The 14745-nt window shown below is 38.8% G+C and overlaps 1 protein-coding gene across 7 annotated transcripts in view; it reads left to right on the top strand.

Annotated features, from left to right (window-relative positions):
* The window catches only part of LTBP1 (latent transforming growth factor beta binding protein 1), a 210017-nt gene that overhangs the window by 33857 nt on the left and 161415 nt on the right, over positions 1-14745 (top strand). The window lies entirely within an intron of this gene.

The following is a 14745-nucleotide window of genomic DNA, read 5'->3' as shown; positions in this document are numbered from 1 at the left end:
CACCTAGGCCCAATAACGTAGGTATACTGTGGCTCCTGTGTGGGGGCTTTTTTCTTTTTTCCTCTGCCCTTCCCCCCCACCCCCAAACTTTTGTCTCATATCTTCCCCCACCCGCGTTCATTCAGTTATGAAGTTAATATTGACAGCAGAGGGTCATCATCTGCCTACTAATAGTATCAGTACAGTTACCTGTCATCCTCCTGAGCAGGGGTGCTTGGGCAAACAGTCTTTGTGGGTAGGATACTCACAGTATCTCCACATTGCTGATTGTTACAGAAAGGAGGTGGAGTGTTACACTAATCCAACTTTGTGTATCTCCCCTGGAAGGCAGGCTGCAGATTTAGAAAAAGCACCTATGGGTGATTTAGCTGTTTCCCGCAGAAGAACAGGTACCAACCTCAAGATGGCAGGCTGACTGGCCAGCAAGTACCAAGGAGAGATTGTAGGACTTGGTTATCCTCTGTCAGTCGAAAAGGCAGAACTAAGGCCTTCATCACTCAAACCTGTTGTCTGTGAGTGTGCATAGTGGAGCTTAAAACGTTTGCTCCTTTGCCAAATGGTATGTGATCAGATGCACCTATAAACCTGCACCTGACAAGAGAAGGGCGGAGGCATTTGAACAAGCTAAACCCAAAGTAGCACATAAAGAACTGGAGATGAGCAGTGACTGCTCCATCTTTCACTCTTTGCTCAAAAGTAGTGTGTTAAACCCAGGGTTTCCAAACAGCCGTGCCTTTTCATCATTAAATGGTGCGTATGGGTAGGTACCTATGGTAGTTGTTGCTGGAGTTTCTAAAAATAGCACTGAGTAGTGAGCCTTGCCAGAGGACTCAGAGTGTCGAAATACCAGGCAATTACAGGAACATTTTAGTGCTGGAAACAGGAAGAACATGCTCAGCAGCATCATGATTCAAGGTAGCGAGGTGACCTGGAAATGTGTAATGTTGTCGGTTTCACAGTAGGTATCCACAGCTTTCTGAAACCCTTGATGCTTTACTAAGGTAGAAGGGTCTTTGCTTCATGTAGAACCAAGGACTGTGGAATTTCTACAGGCTGTTCGGATGTGGGGCTAAACATAAGCCTCAAAAAGGTCTCTTTGTCAGGAATGCCAGTTCCCAGAAGTTCGGTGCAACAAGTTCTGCTGGCTGCTGAGGATTTGTAATTCACAAATCAGGTGGCACCACAGAATAGGGTGTCTCCAAAATACAGGCTTTAACCTGAGTTATTTTGCTTATATTCCTACCATGACAAATTATCTCAGTAGATTTTTGTTTGCAAGATGTATATGTTTTAGTATGTGCTTAAGGTTGTTTGATCTGTTTTGTGATTCAGCATGCATTAGGCAGTGCAAATATGGTGGATAATCAGTTTTGTGTTGGTTTTGGCAGTAAGTTGTCACTGTCAATCATCTGATTTGAAAATACAAGTTTTGATTTGGTTTATAATTAAGATACCTGTTTTGGTAACAGAATAATTTTGTCCTTTTTTCTTCACAGCCCAAAATATAGCTACATTAAGGATGGTTTTTCAGTTCTGTGTATAACTTTTTTAAAATGAAATCTTGTTTTAATTTTCAAAAACTCTATTATAGAACTTATCCCTGTAGAGAGAAATGCTGTAGTTTGTTTTTTGTTTTTCATTGCTGACAAACCAAGATATTATTATAAGATATTATCAGGTGTTAGTTAAAATGATACCATAAACTGAGTTTGTATATTTGAATTGCACATCTGAATTGTTTCATTGTGGAAGGTGCATAAATGTTTGCTTTTCTCTTTTATTCTGTTGTGTCATGTCCCCTGCCCCACCACCCCAAAAAAGAGCGTAAATGGTATGCCATGAAGGCGCTCTTAAAAATAAAAATTTAAAAAAAAAAAAAGTACTTTAAGAGTGTGTTTAAATTTATTTTTGTTTCTAGGTTACTGTGGTGTTTTAGCTACTTTAACAAACTCAGTGTATGTATATGTATTGATGGTATTCATTAATTAGGTATATTTATTTTTTAATTGTGCATGCAGTTAACGAAATAGTGTGTTATTTCCAGAAGCAGAGTCTGCTTATTGTGGTTTGCTGAGCAGTCACTGGGTGTTTTAAGATAATTTAAATTAGTTTAATATATTTAGGCATTCAAGCATGTATTTCTTTGAAGTCATTAATGAAGAAAGAAAACTCTAGCAGACATTTCAATAATGAAGCGTGCAAATCAAAAGAATGTGAGGAGAAGCTTCTAAATTGAGCCCTTATAGTATAATTTCAAACACCTTAAAACCTGTCCTTTTTATAGTTTAGACTTGTTGGAATGACAATATTCAGCTTTCATTTAAAAGAAATCCCTTATGCAACATGGAAAAAAATTTAAGTACTGCAAAATGTGGTTTACTATTATGCCTATGTATAACACAAACCTGTAAGTCACAAACTTCAGTGACTCACAATATATTATGTATATATTATATCAAAACCTGTGAACCAAAACCAAGGCCTGGGACAGTATCAGAAAGGCATGTATAGCAACTGCATTTTCTCAAAATTTGCTCTGAAAAATATTTCTTATAACAAAGGTTGTAGTTCTAGGGACAGAAAAATTTTACATCTAGAGAAAGAAGCAAAGTGAATTTTTGAGGAGAAATCGGAGACATCCTTAAAAACCAGAGGAATGCCTCACAGACTTCAAATTTACCTACTGCAAATAGGAAAACAAGCTATTCCTAGACCTCTGGAATGCAGTCTGGGCTTTTGGTCACAGTATTTCTTTTTTTTTTTTTTAAGTAGGCAAAGTGGTTTGGAATAGGAGATCCAAGTTCTTCCAGACATTGTTGGTTCAGCCGTATGTCAAAAATTCTTCATAGCTCCTTTCTTGCAAGCTGAATTGAACTTAGTTGGACTTATTTTTATAATAAGGAATTAGATTGCTTTCACATACTTTATCCCTGTGTTGATCATGGGCTGAAGTCAGGGATACAGTGTTCTTTAAGTTTGTTTGCATTTCACTGCCTTCCAGGATGACAACTGTGGGTTTCAGGAAGTGGAGTCAGGAACCAAGAGGAATCTCTACTTTGTCATTCCAAGGCAGGGTAAAGGCTGCTGAGCGTAGCATCTACGGGTTTTAAGTCCAAAGGCGCAAAGCTGTGTTTGACAAGTAACGAAGTCGTGGGATGAAATCATGGCCAGCAATGAAAAAAATGAGTTCTGCTGTTGACTTCAATGGAATCATGATATTATGCTCGTGTCTGGGCAAGCAGATCATATTAAAACAAGTTTAACTGTTTTGGTATTCTTTTGCATGTGTACCGAATGCTGTAAATCTTAAAACCTTTCACTGTTAAATGCTTTGCAGCATCTTACTAGATTGTGATGCTGATCATTGTTTTACAGACACAGAAGTGGAGAGGAGGGAAAAAAGTGCCTATTCTAACCTTTTTATGTTAACTTCTCTGTCTCTGGGGTAAACTCTATTGCTCAGTATAGCAAGATAAGTAGTAAAATTGAGATCAAACAGTTCAGCTTTCATCATTGACCTTGGTGCACTAGATAAGCTTACCTTCTGCCTAATTATTTTAGAAATAACAAGAATGCATCATTGTAGTATTATAATTATAGCATTCGTTGGGCTCATGAGCAGTGGAATGGTGAGCCACTTTCAGCTGAGATCTATGATCTCCTTTAGCTCTATAATTTTTGGTGAAAATCATGAACCTTTCTCAGAAAAAATATTACCATCTGTAGGTTATCTGGGTTTGCTTTTTGAAAGATTATTTTAACACTCAGTTTTCAAGTAATGAATCTTTTTCTAGTAGGACTAAGTTAAGCAAGTAAATGAGCCTATTTTAAAATCTAAATTCTTTGCATGCTGTTTTTAGTTTTACTTGCTGTATGAAATGTTGTAGTGATATATTTGGATGCCAAGAGTTAGTGCTGATGTACTAAATTTATTTTTTCTTCCTTTAATGTCTGAAGTTAAAAGCTATATATTGTACTTCTGATTTTGGGACACTAAGCCAATAGAGATACTCCTAAAGTGCTGTTCCTGTTAAGCCGTGAAGCAATTAGTCATGTAAAATTGGCTACATCTGGTCTGCATTATTTGATGAACTAATAAATAGTGTTTTGGTGGGTTTTAATTATTTTTTGTGGTATCTCTAATAGAAGTATAAATAAACCATGTTGATTTTTGTTTTCTGTTGTCAAGGTTCATTGTCGAGGTTCTTTCTGCAGAGGAATTTCCCGGGTCATGACAGTGAAAAAATGCTTTATTAGTTCCGTTACTTTTAGTCGGTTCTTTAGCTTTGCTGAAGTGACCTTTTTACATCAGGGATCTTGTACTGACTCAGACAGGATTAGAGCTATTTTTTATTCATCTTTGTACCTACATTATACCATGTAGGTACAAACACACAATTGCCCTGAGCTGTTGATCTGAAAATCCATGGTGACGAAAATGTAGTTATACTGCATCGTATTTATGCAGTTTTAATGAACAAAAAGTTACATGGCTGAATTTCAAGAAACAACTAAAATTCACTAATAACTCTTGGAAATTGCTGTCCTGTCATCCTGCATGAATTTACTGCCTTAACTACTTAGAAAATGTTTTTTTGTAGGATGTTATGTTCAAACTATTAGTGGATGTGTCACAAAGCTTTGGAAGCTCCTGACCCCCAAAGTTAGACTACTGGTAAGTGTAACTGCTCACTCTTGTCCCTCCTTTCTCTGGTTTTGCCCACAAATGGAAACATGCTATTTTTTTGTGATGACTTAAACAGAAGGATAATCTTTATTTCCTCCATTTTGTGGTATGAAAAAATAGGTCATACGAGTTTATCTAGTTTGGCTAAGAAAGAAGTCTTGAATTTGAAAGTTTAGATGTTAAGTGTTCTTGGCCTAATAAAAACATTATTTGTACTTCCAAAACTTTTCACCACTCACGCTATGCCCCTGATGTGAAAAGATAACATGTATTTCTGTTTTTGTCTTGCATCACTTCCAGACTTCCCAGATGTGGCAGGGAGTATGCTGTTGATAGATCACTTGAATTTAGGTGGCCACTGTGAAGGAGGACTTGGATAAACTTTTTGGGTTTGCTTTTTTTCCTAACTCTCCATCTTTAGGATTGCTGAATTCTGTGGCATAATTTAGTAAGAGCAGTCCCTGGAGTGTTTTGGGGAGTGTATCCTCTAGTCAGTACGGTCTGTCAGAGCTTCTTGCTGCTGATTTAGTATACTTAAAAGAGCTTCTACTGAGAAATACATGTACTGAAGGTGGAATCTGGATTTAATCTTGAAATTTTCTAGGCTTGCCTGTCTTGAAGTACTATGCATTTTTTGCTTCTTGTCAAGTAAATTTAGAAAACGTTCAGTAAATATGGTTAAATGGTTATTGTGTGATAACCATCTTCCCATTCAAACGTATGAAGACATAGTTTATTCTCATTATATGAGCACATGGCAATTTTGTGTGTAATACTTGGGCAAAGTCAATATCATACCACATCTGCTAGTAGTTGCTTATGTTTGAAATCAGTGTGTATTACAGAGGGATAAAGTGTTCTGATTTGCACACTTGTTGGCATTTCCTTACAAGGACAAAATTAAGGTTTGTTTACATTGTTTATTATATAGGAAACTGATATCCTTAGGCACAGGGATTTCTGAGGGTTTTTTGTTCTGTGATCTCAGAATCAAATTTCAGGTGTGCTCATCATCAGTTTACGTTAGCATCCTTGGAAGCAATTATGATCCGTAATATCTTGTGATAGTTCTTTCCATAAATGGATTCTGCAGTATGTGGGGAAAAGTATTTCCTTTTTAGTCTAGAATTTACTGCATTTCATTTTGAATTAAGGGTTATTGTGTATCTTTTTGTCATACATTCCCTAAAGAATGGATTTCTCTGGAACCAAACAGAGTTTGGCTTTTTCCTGCCTGAGCACTTCATGGACTTTCTTTTAGCTCTGTGGGTGTCAGTGCGTTTAAAAGCCTTCCTTGTTTTATCTCAGCACTTTGTGCTCAGTAGTGCTTTGAGTTTTATCTTTTGATCCATTTCTGTACACTGGAAACTTTCACCAGGATGGTGCTAGAGTCTCTTGGTTGTCTGAGGCCAGTGTAGGTATCAGTAATGTGTGTGACGAGTTCTGGTTGCTTTTGATGCACATTGCTGTGTTCATCAGTGCTTGATTTAATCTACAGTCCAAGTACCCTGGGTCCTTCTCTTCTCCTGCCTAGCTGCTATTAATTGTCTTGTCGTCTTTATGCCTTTTCCTGCTTGCACACAAGTCTAATTTATAAATAGGTTATAAACCTATGATGTATGATTTCTGAGAAGCTCTGCTTATACCAGCAAGTTCATACTTTAAAACATTTCCTAGACATAACAAGCTGTAGTGACAAAACGTTTTTGCTAATCCATCTGCATCTCCACAAAAATGTGATGGTGTAGTTACTTGCTCATTGCATTATTCTTTTTCATAATCATGACTTAACCTCTCAGAATAGGGTAGACCAAGGTTTTAGGTTCTTCACTGGCATATTTCCTTTTATTTAGTTATTAGATTCTTAAATGACAGAATTCTGCTTAATTCAGACAAGGCTGTAAGTGTATTCTCAGAGTGAATTTATTTCATGTAAATATATGCTTGCTAGTCTGGAAGACCAAATTAGATTTGAGGGTTTTCTGAATTACTGTAACAGAATTTTATATACTTGTAAGTTATTTAAATGAAGTGAGGTATTACTAAACCATGTGTGTGTTGGTAGACTTTAAAAGGGCATACCATAATTAATATTTGTCTGAAGGAAAAAAGCGTAGCTGTTCTGTTCCATACTTTAAGCTTGCAACACTGTTTTATAATTTAGGGTTTCTTAATAGCCTCTTGTAAGATAAGTCTTCAAAGTATTTTTCAAATTTCAAATACATTATATCAACCAACTGGGCTCTTTGTCTTCTGTTTTGTTTGACATGCTCAAGAATTTGAGTAGATTAGTGATACATGGTTTTCCTTTGCAGCAGCTGTGCTCATTTGCCTTTATAGTATAACATAAAGGCATGGGAGTTTGTTTCTATTTTTAATTGTCATTTTAGCATACTTTTCTAATCTCAAAGTCTGTCTTGTGGGTGGACAGATTAGAAATTATCACTACTTAATGTGTCTTTATCAGTAATTTTTTTATTACGCGGTGCAGTGTAATATTCTGTAACATGCCACTAGCCCTATAAAAAAAAGTTATTTTTCTGTAGAAAATGTAATGTGAAACAGGGAAAGTGATATCATACGTTAATTTTACTAAAGATAATATATAGAACTTGCTCAGTGCTCTGGTTAAGTTTGTCATTCACTAGTGAACTTTATCTTGACTCACTTGCAACACAGTGAATGCCTTAAGGGCAATTTTTTAATGCAAATATTTGTGACACTGGCAGCCACTCTTAAAAAGCTGAACTATTAGTGAGTTTACCCTCCCTGATTTCCCAAAGACACCGACAAAATATCTTACATGAATGTAGTATTATCAAATATAGTGTCCAGGGGGTGGGGGCTCAGGGGGTCAGGGATGGTACCCCTCCCAGCAAAATCAACAAAAGCAGGTCAGAAGGGCAAGTTGGGCTGATGGAGCAGCTCATCCTGGAGATAATCTCCAGGCATGTAGAGGACAAGAATGTTATCGAAAAGAGTTACCATGGATTCACCAAGGGAAGATCATGCTTGACCAACCTGATATCTTTCTGTGATGGCATGACTGGCTCAGGCGACGAAGGGAGAGCAGTGAATGTTGTCTATCTTGATTTCAGTAAAGTGTTTGACACTGTCTCCCATAGCATTCTCATAGGCAAGCTAAGGAAGTGTAGGTTGGATGAGTGGACGGTAAGGTGGACAGAGAACTGGCTTAACAACAGAACTCAGAGGGTGGTGATCAATGGAGCAGAGTCTGGATGGAGGCCTATCACAAGCAGTGTTCCCCAAGGGTCTGTGCTGGGTCCAGTCCCGTTCAACATAGTCATCAATGACCTGGATGATGGGATAGAGTGTAACCTCAGCAGGGTCGCTGATGATACCAAGCTGGGAGGAGTGGCTGATACACCAGAAGGCTGTGCTGCCATCCAATAAGACCTGGACAGGCTGGAGAGCTGGGCTGAGGGGGAACCTCATGAAATTCAACAAGAGCAAGTGCAAGGTCCTGCCCCTGGGGAAGAAAAACCCCAGGCACCAGTACAGGCTGGGGGCTGAACTACTGGAAAGCAGCTCTGTTGAGAAGGACCTGGGAGTGCTGGTTGACAACAAGCTGACCATGAGCCAGCAATGTGCCCTTGTGGCCAAGAAGGCCAATGGCATCCTAGGATGCATTAAAAGGAGTGTGGCCAGCAGATCGAGAGAGGTTATCCTCCCCCTCTGCTCTGCCCTAGTGAGACCACATTTGGAGTACTGTGTCCAGTTCTGGGTGCCCCAGTTTAGGAAGGACAGGGAACTGCTTGAGCAAGTCCAGCGGAGAGCTACCAAGATGATCAGGGGACTGGAGCATCTCCCTTGAGAGGAAAGGCTGAGAGACTTGGGTTTGTTCAGCCTGGAGAAGAGAAGACTGAGGGGGGATTTCATCAATACCTATAAATATATAAAGGGTGGGTGTCAGGATGATGGGACCGGGCTCTTTTCAGTGATGCCCAATGACAGGACAAGGGGCAATGGGCACAAGTTGGAACATGGGAAGTTCCAGCTAAACATGAGGAAAAACTTCTTTCCTGTGAGGGTGCCAGAGCAGTGGCACAGGCTGCCCAGGGGGGCTGTGGAGTCTCCTTCCCTGGAGACATTCAAAACCCACCTGGATGTGTTCCTGTGCCCCCTGCTCTGGGTGTCCCTGCTGAAGCAGGGGGGTTGGACAAGGTGATCTCCAGAGGTCCCTTCCAACCCCTACCATTCTGTGAAGTCAGCAACAAATCTAGGATTTTTGGTTTGGGTGGGTTGTTTGCCTCCTTGAACTTTGCTGGTAAGAAGTGCCTGGTAAGTTGAAGGTGTATGTCTGTCAGAGAACCTGTATAAAATCTGGATGTCTAATTAATGCATCTGGATTTGTGAAGAGCTTCAAATTTTGTCTTTAAATGCTCTATTATATGAGAAATGCTTGTCTGCTGTTGCATAACTTGCAAGAACTATAGCTTTCATGAAGTTGTGTGACTGAGCATCTGTATTTTTGCGCTGTATCTGAATATTCAACCAACATATGTATTTCTTTTGCCTTAAGACCTTCTTCCACTTCTTTTGACATCTAGGAAATTAATCCTTGCTCATGATTCTGGAAAACTCAGTGTACCTCTTCTCTTTAGAAACCTGGAAGAATGTTCATAAATCTACACATTTCAGTTTGTTTTGTTTGCAGAAGATGGAATGAACCAATGGAGGCATAGTTGCCCTTAGTTTGAAAACACTGTTTCACAGAGCTTTAGTTCAGCTATTAACACCAGCTTATGATGGCAAAAGGACAATGAGCAATTCAGCTGAGTCTGCAAATACAGGGCTAGCTTTTTTAGCAGTTAAGAATAGGTAATCCCTGATTACCTGAAGGTAATCCTTCAACAAGGATTTTACCACAGAAATTATATTTGTTGGGCAAAACTGGTAATGGTGGATAAAAGTTGATGTTTTACATTTCTGTGGGAAACTTCTATAAACAATTTTGATTCCCTGTTGACCTTTTTTATCTTGGTGGAGATTAAATATCCTTATTAAGGTTTGTGGCGTTCCATCCTTAACAAATCAAATTAACTTGATTTGTATCAAGTAAGATCTTGTCTATGGTGTAAATAACACCTTAACCTTTTAAAGGGGTAAAAAAAAGAGTAAAAATTAGTAGCTTGAAGGTGTTGTTTGAAAACAAGTCAGTCATACCCAAACCATAAACTTGCAGATTTTTGCCTGGGGAAAAGTGTATCACAACGATACAAAGTTAAGGTAGGCTTATAATGAAAAGACTAAAGCAACCCTAGTTATTCTAGGGCAGGTAGGTCTCAGTGCTTGTTTTACAATGTTGCGCTGTATTTCAGGGACAGGACTCTTAATCATGCATTAAAACCCCCCGCATTTTTGTACATAAAATCAATTTTGTGCAGGATTTTTGCAATGGTGAAAAGAAAGAAAAGCTTGAGCACTTTTTCTCTTATTTCTTGTGACTGGTAGGATATTGTGAAACAGGCCATGCTTGATTAATGTTGGGCAAGATAATGTAAAGGGCTTTGAAGAAATCCCATCTGTTCATCATCAGCTGGGAAGTTAGACTTTTTCATTTATCTTAGAAAAATCAGAGAAGCAATGTAAGGAGAAAACAGCTGGCAAAGGTCAGGCTGAACTAGCCACTGAATTTTAATAATTCACAGGGTGGGGGGGATTTAGTTCCATTTTCATGCCTTTTAAACTGTACTGCATGCTTTCTTTATTATCTCATAATCTTCAGAAAATGCTGGGATTTTTTTCTCCTTTTGACTGTGCATTGTGAGTTTGACAGGAGGTAGTGAAGAAGGAATTAATTTGTAGGTTTGTATAAAATGATCGTGTTGGCAATTTAGATTTTTTTTTTAAGTATCACTAGCTAGGAGCCAAGCATGGGAGCATCAGACTTACAGTAAATAAAATGAAGAAAGCAGCCTGAGTCAGGCTTGTCTTATTTAGTCTAGACAGTACTTTTCATGCCAAACATTGCTGGTCTCATTTCTGCTTGCCAGAGTTACTCTGATACATTGCATTCCTGGTTTGCTTTTATCAAGCAAGAAAACTTTCTTTTGCATGACAGTTAGCTGCAAATGTTTGTTCTCCCTCTGCAGTACTGTTGTAGCCTTATTAGTATCTGTCACTGTTTGTTGGTTGAAAATGGTCTGCCTAGTGTACACTTCAGCAATGGAAAGTTTTTGTCACTAAGTTAATGTCAGTTTTGAGCATCTAATTACGAACTACCAGATAAATCAGTGACATAAGCCTGTGTAATGCAAAAATCTTGTGTTGTCTTCACTGTTTTCATGCAAAATTTAAAGATTGGAACTAATGATTGCATCTTTTTAACTAGCATTACAGGGAGCATTAGTAGTACTTGAATATTTTTTTATTGGAACTATGCCCAGGGGTTCCGCTGAGTTGTGCAATGTTCAAATGTGCAGTAAGCAACATGCTAAAGTTGGTAAGCAATAAAATACCCTCAGTTGAACTGATGGTGGTTGTTAATAGGTAAAAACTACTTTTCTCTTAATATTAAATACAGTGGTCATGAGTTGATAAGTACGCCTTTCACTTCTTTGTTTTAAATCATAAAAACCTGGTTTAGAGTGCCTGTGATCCACTTGCATCCTCTTGTGGGCTGCAGTAGCAAGATACCACCAGCTATTCCTAGTGGCCTTGAACCTTGAGTAGTGTTGTGAAGAAATGAGTCTATCCTGCTACTTATTTATTAATTTGGATATTCAAACACCAGGAATATATGAAAATGCTCTATTCAGTAACTAGCATTGCTGCCCTAGTGTACTCTGAACAGAAAGTAAACTGCCTGAACCGTTTGCCTTGGGACTGCTAAATGAATCTGAACATAGTAGAAGGCTTGACTTTTGCTTTAGGCCAGGGGCCTCTGTGACTGTGGATACAACACCTGGGCCTTCATGCAACAGGACTTGGCAGAGGCCACTGTGTAGGAAAGGGAAGAAGCAGTAGTACTGGGCTGGTAGGAGGGTTGTTTCGTGAGCTGGCACCAACATCCATAGCAACAACTGTATGTAAATCTATCTAAAAAGCATGCAGCTTTTTAGAGGATTGGGAATACATTGTAGTGGAGCTGTTAAGATCACTTCCTAAGGCTTAATAGGGACTGGGGGGATGCTTGTTACCAAACTAGGCCTGAAGTGTTTCCTGGTGACATCTTACATTTGTATTAACTGTTTTCAGTGCTGACATATTACATGTCTTCTCTCTGAGGCTCAGGCTCTCTTCAGGTTTCTGAGATCAGTTAGAAGGGGTAGTTCTGAAGATTTATTTCACAGGGATCAATACAAGGGAAAAAAATACTCCTCACTATTGCTGAGCCCACTAGAAATCATATCTTCTTACTTGGAAGTCTGCAGCACTGAAAGACCCCCTATGTGCTGGCCTAGGAAGAAAAGACCCAGGTCCTTCACTAGTGTCCATACCCAAGCCATTGATAGAGCAATGTGACTGGTTGCATGTAGCTCCCATTGTGTAGTTAGACGAGTATCCTTGATTTTACTGGAAGATGCAGTATTGCAGTCAGCTATGCAATGTCCTTTTTATTATGAACTAACATCTTTAAGAACTAATTCATGTTGAGAAGAATTTGAATACCAAAATAACGGAACAGAAGGATCTCATAAACGCTTTGTTTGACCATATCTCCTACTGGAACTGCTCTTCTCCTGAGCAAGATCAGTTGAGCTGGTTGGATCATGGGCAAAAACCAGCTGCCAGTTAGCTCACATCCACACTAGCAGTGGATGTCCAGTACTGGGCAATTTATAAACATTTGGATTACTTTTGTGTGTGCCTGTACTTAAGATCTTTGGCAGTTATACACCAAGATCATCAAAACTGAGGATAAATGTGCAAGAAAAAGGGTCTAGACAACTCTTAACTTCAGTTCCATGCAACTATTGTAAGCATACATCTTGATACAAGAATAGGTGATTTACTCTAGATTGAAACTAAGATTAAATAACTCGCATCAGATGACCGTGTTTCCTTTTAAAGAACTGGAGTGTCTAGATTAAAGATTACAGCTTTCCTGTGTACTACTAAGTAAATGACTCTTGCAAAACAAAGCTTACTCTTATACTGCCTTAACGATAATTAATTAACAGTATACTTCAGGCAAGCTAAATTAAGGAAGAAAATTATAATACCTGAGAAGGAAGGAAGAGGCACCTTTTAAATTCTGGTGGTAAAACTTTCAGCCTCCAACATATGGCATTCCTGTCTTTGGTGTGGTTTGGTGGTGGTTTTTTAATGATTTTTTTAAAAAAAATTTTATTTAAATTTTAAGTGTTATAATGGACTCCAGGTTGACAGGATTGGGCTGCAGTGTGGCTGGATATGTGATAATATAAAAAGTAACACTGTACAACACGTTGTAGCCTTAACAGAAAACAAGCAGGAATTTAAATGGCAGCATCTATCTACATCTGGTCAAAGATGATAACATGGTTAAAATTTATTTATTTTTGTATTTATATATACACACACATATACACACACTTCTGATACTGTTGTAGTATGAAATTCTGTAGTATTTTGACCTCTGTTGTTATGACCTGCTTACATGTAACATTGGAAGAATTCAGTGTAGACCATCTTCTGTCCAGGTACAGAAATGGATGTCCTTATACATAGGCATCAGATGAAATCTGTAGGAAAAACAGGTTGTGCAGAAAGGATTCTATTCGGAGAAATGAAATTCATATGTAAGCAGTACTAAGGGCAGTGACTTCAGCTTTATTGCAGGCTGAGGTCTTCCTGGTGATCTTTCTTATCAGCCTGTTTTGAATTCTGAGCCTGACCTCCAACATCCCTGAAGCTTCTTTTTTGATCTGCTGGTAGAAAACCTAAAGACAACATGGAAAGTACCGTATTCTCTCTCAATCTGGGAAAGAGACTTTTACTGAATATAATGAGACTGTGTAAGTACTGTATTAGAAAAATTTGACCTGGAGATAGCCTAAGGAGTTACGTTTCTGTTGAATGTAAGAGTCATAGAATGTCTGTTAATGAATGTACTTTTTCTCAAACTGATCCAAGTTAACAAGAGCATCTGTGTAGGACAAAACCCCATTGTCTGTTCTAACCACAAATCCATTGGCTACAGCAGTTACTAAGTATCCTCGAATAACATGACTAAGGAATCAGGCATTGCTTTGGAGATAGGGGCTGGCTCAGGCTCCACATGTCAGAAAACAATACAGTAATCGTCTGACTTCTCACTCGGCTGAAACTCTTCAGTCCCACCACTGTGGGGAAGTGCTGCTCGGCTGTCCTCTATGATATAGGGCCCATACTGTATTCTCAGAGGACAGTTATTTACTCTGCAGAACTGTGGTTCTTGGAGGGGTGGCTGTTACAAATCCCGTGACTTGCCCATTTTTCCACTTTCGCAGACTGAACTTATTACAGACCCTTAGTTGAGAAGAAAGTGTGGGGGGGGACTTACAGTGTCTCACTCCATGCCTTCATTTGAGCAAATGATGATGTAGTCCTAGTAACTGCTGTTACTAGATTAGTAATTGATACTCTCTGAGGAATGTGTATCTCCACAGTGTGATCTACACTAGCTACAACTTCTTGAAGACTTGCCATTAGTAGGTTTGTTACTTGAAGGTGTGCGATTACTTGCTAGGCAGTGGAACTCTGCAGCCCAGGGCCACAAAGCTGCTCATAGTTTCACTGCATGTGGCTAACAGCTGCATGATTTGTTCCCTTGCTTATTTATTGCTGGCTAGCACTGTGGAAGAGTGAAGGCCAGTTTGTCTGTTAGTAAAGAAATGGTTCCTACCTATAGTGGCTAAATAACCATATTTTGAGAGAAAGAGGGGATTTTCTATTGAAGGTTGGCAAAGTCTTGTGCAGTGAGAAGCTGACCTCTTAGGGAGGAATCTAACAATATAAGTAAGGAACTGGGATTGGCAGTGAGAGAATTGGTGAGCTTGAAGGAATCATCTTATTTCACAGGAAGAGGAAGTAGTTCTACTGTGAAAGCCATGCTGTTGTGGGACCTTGTC

This window comes from Phalacrocorax aristotelis, chromosome 3 (assembly GCF_949628215.1).
Source record: "Phalacrocorax aristotelis chromosome 3, bGulAri2.1, whole genome shotgun sequence".
NCBI classification, from domain to species: Eukaryota; Metazoa; Chordata; class Aves; order Suliformes; family Phalacrocoracidae; genus Phalacrocorax; species Phalacrocorax aristotelis.
The sequence above is the reverse complement of the archived record's forward strand: the minus strand, read 5'-3'. Positions and strand labels throughout refer to the sequence as shown.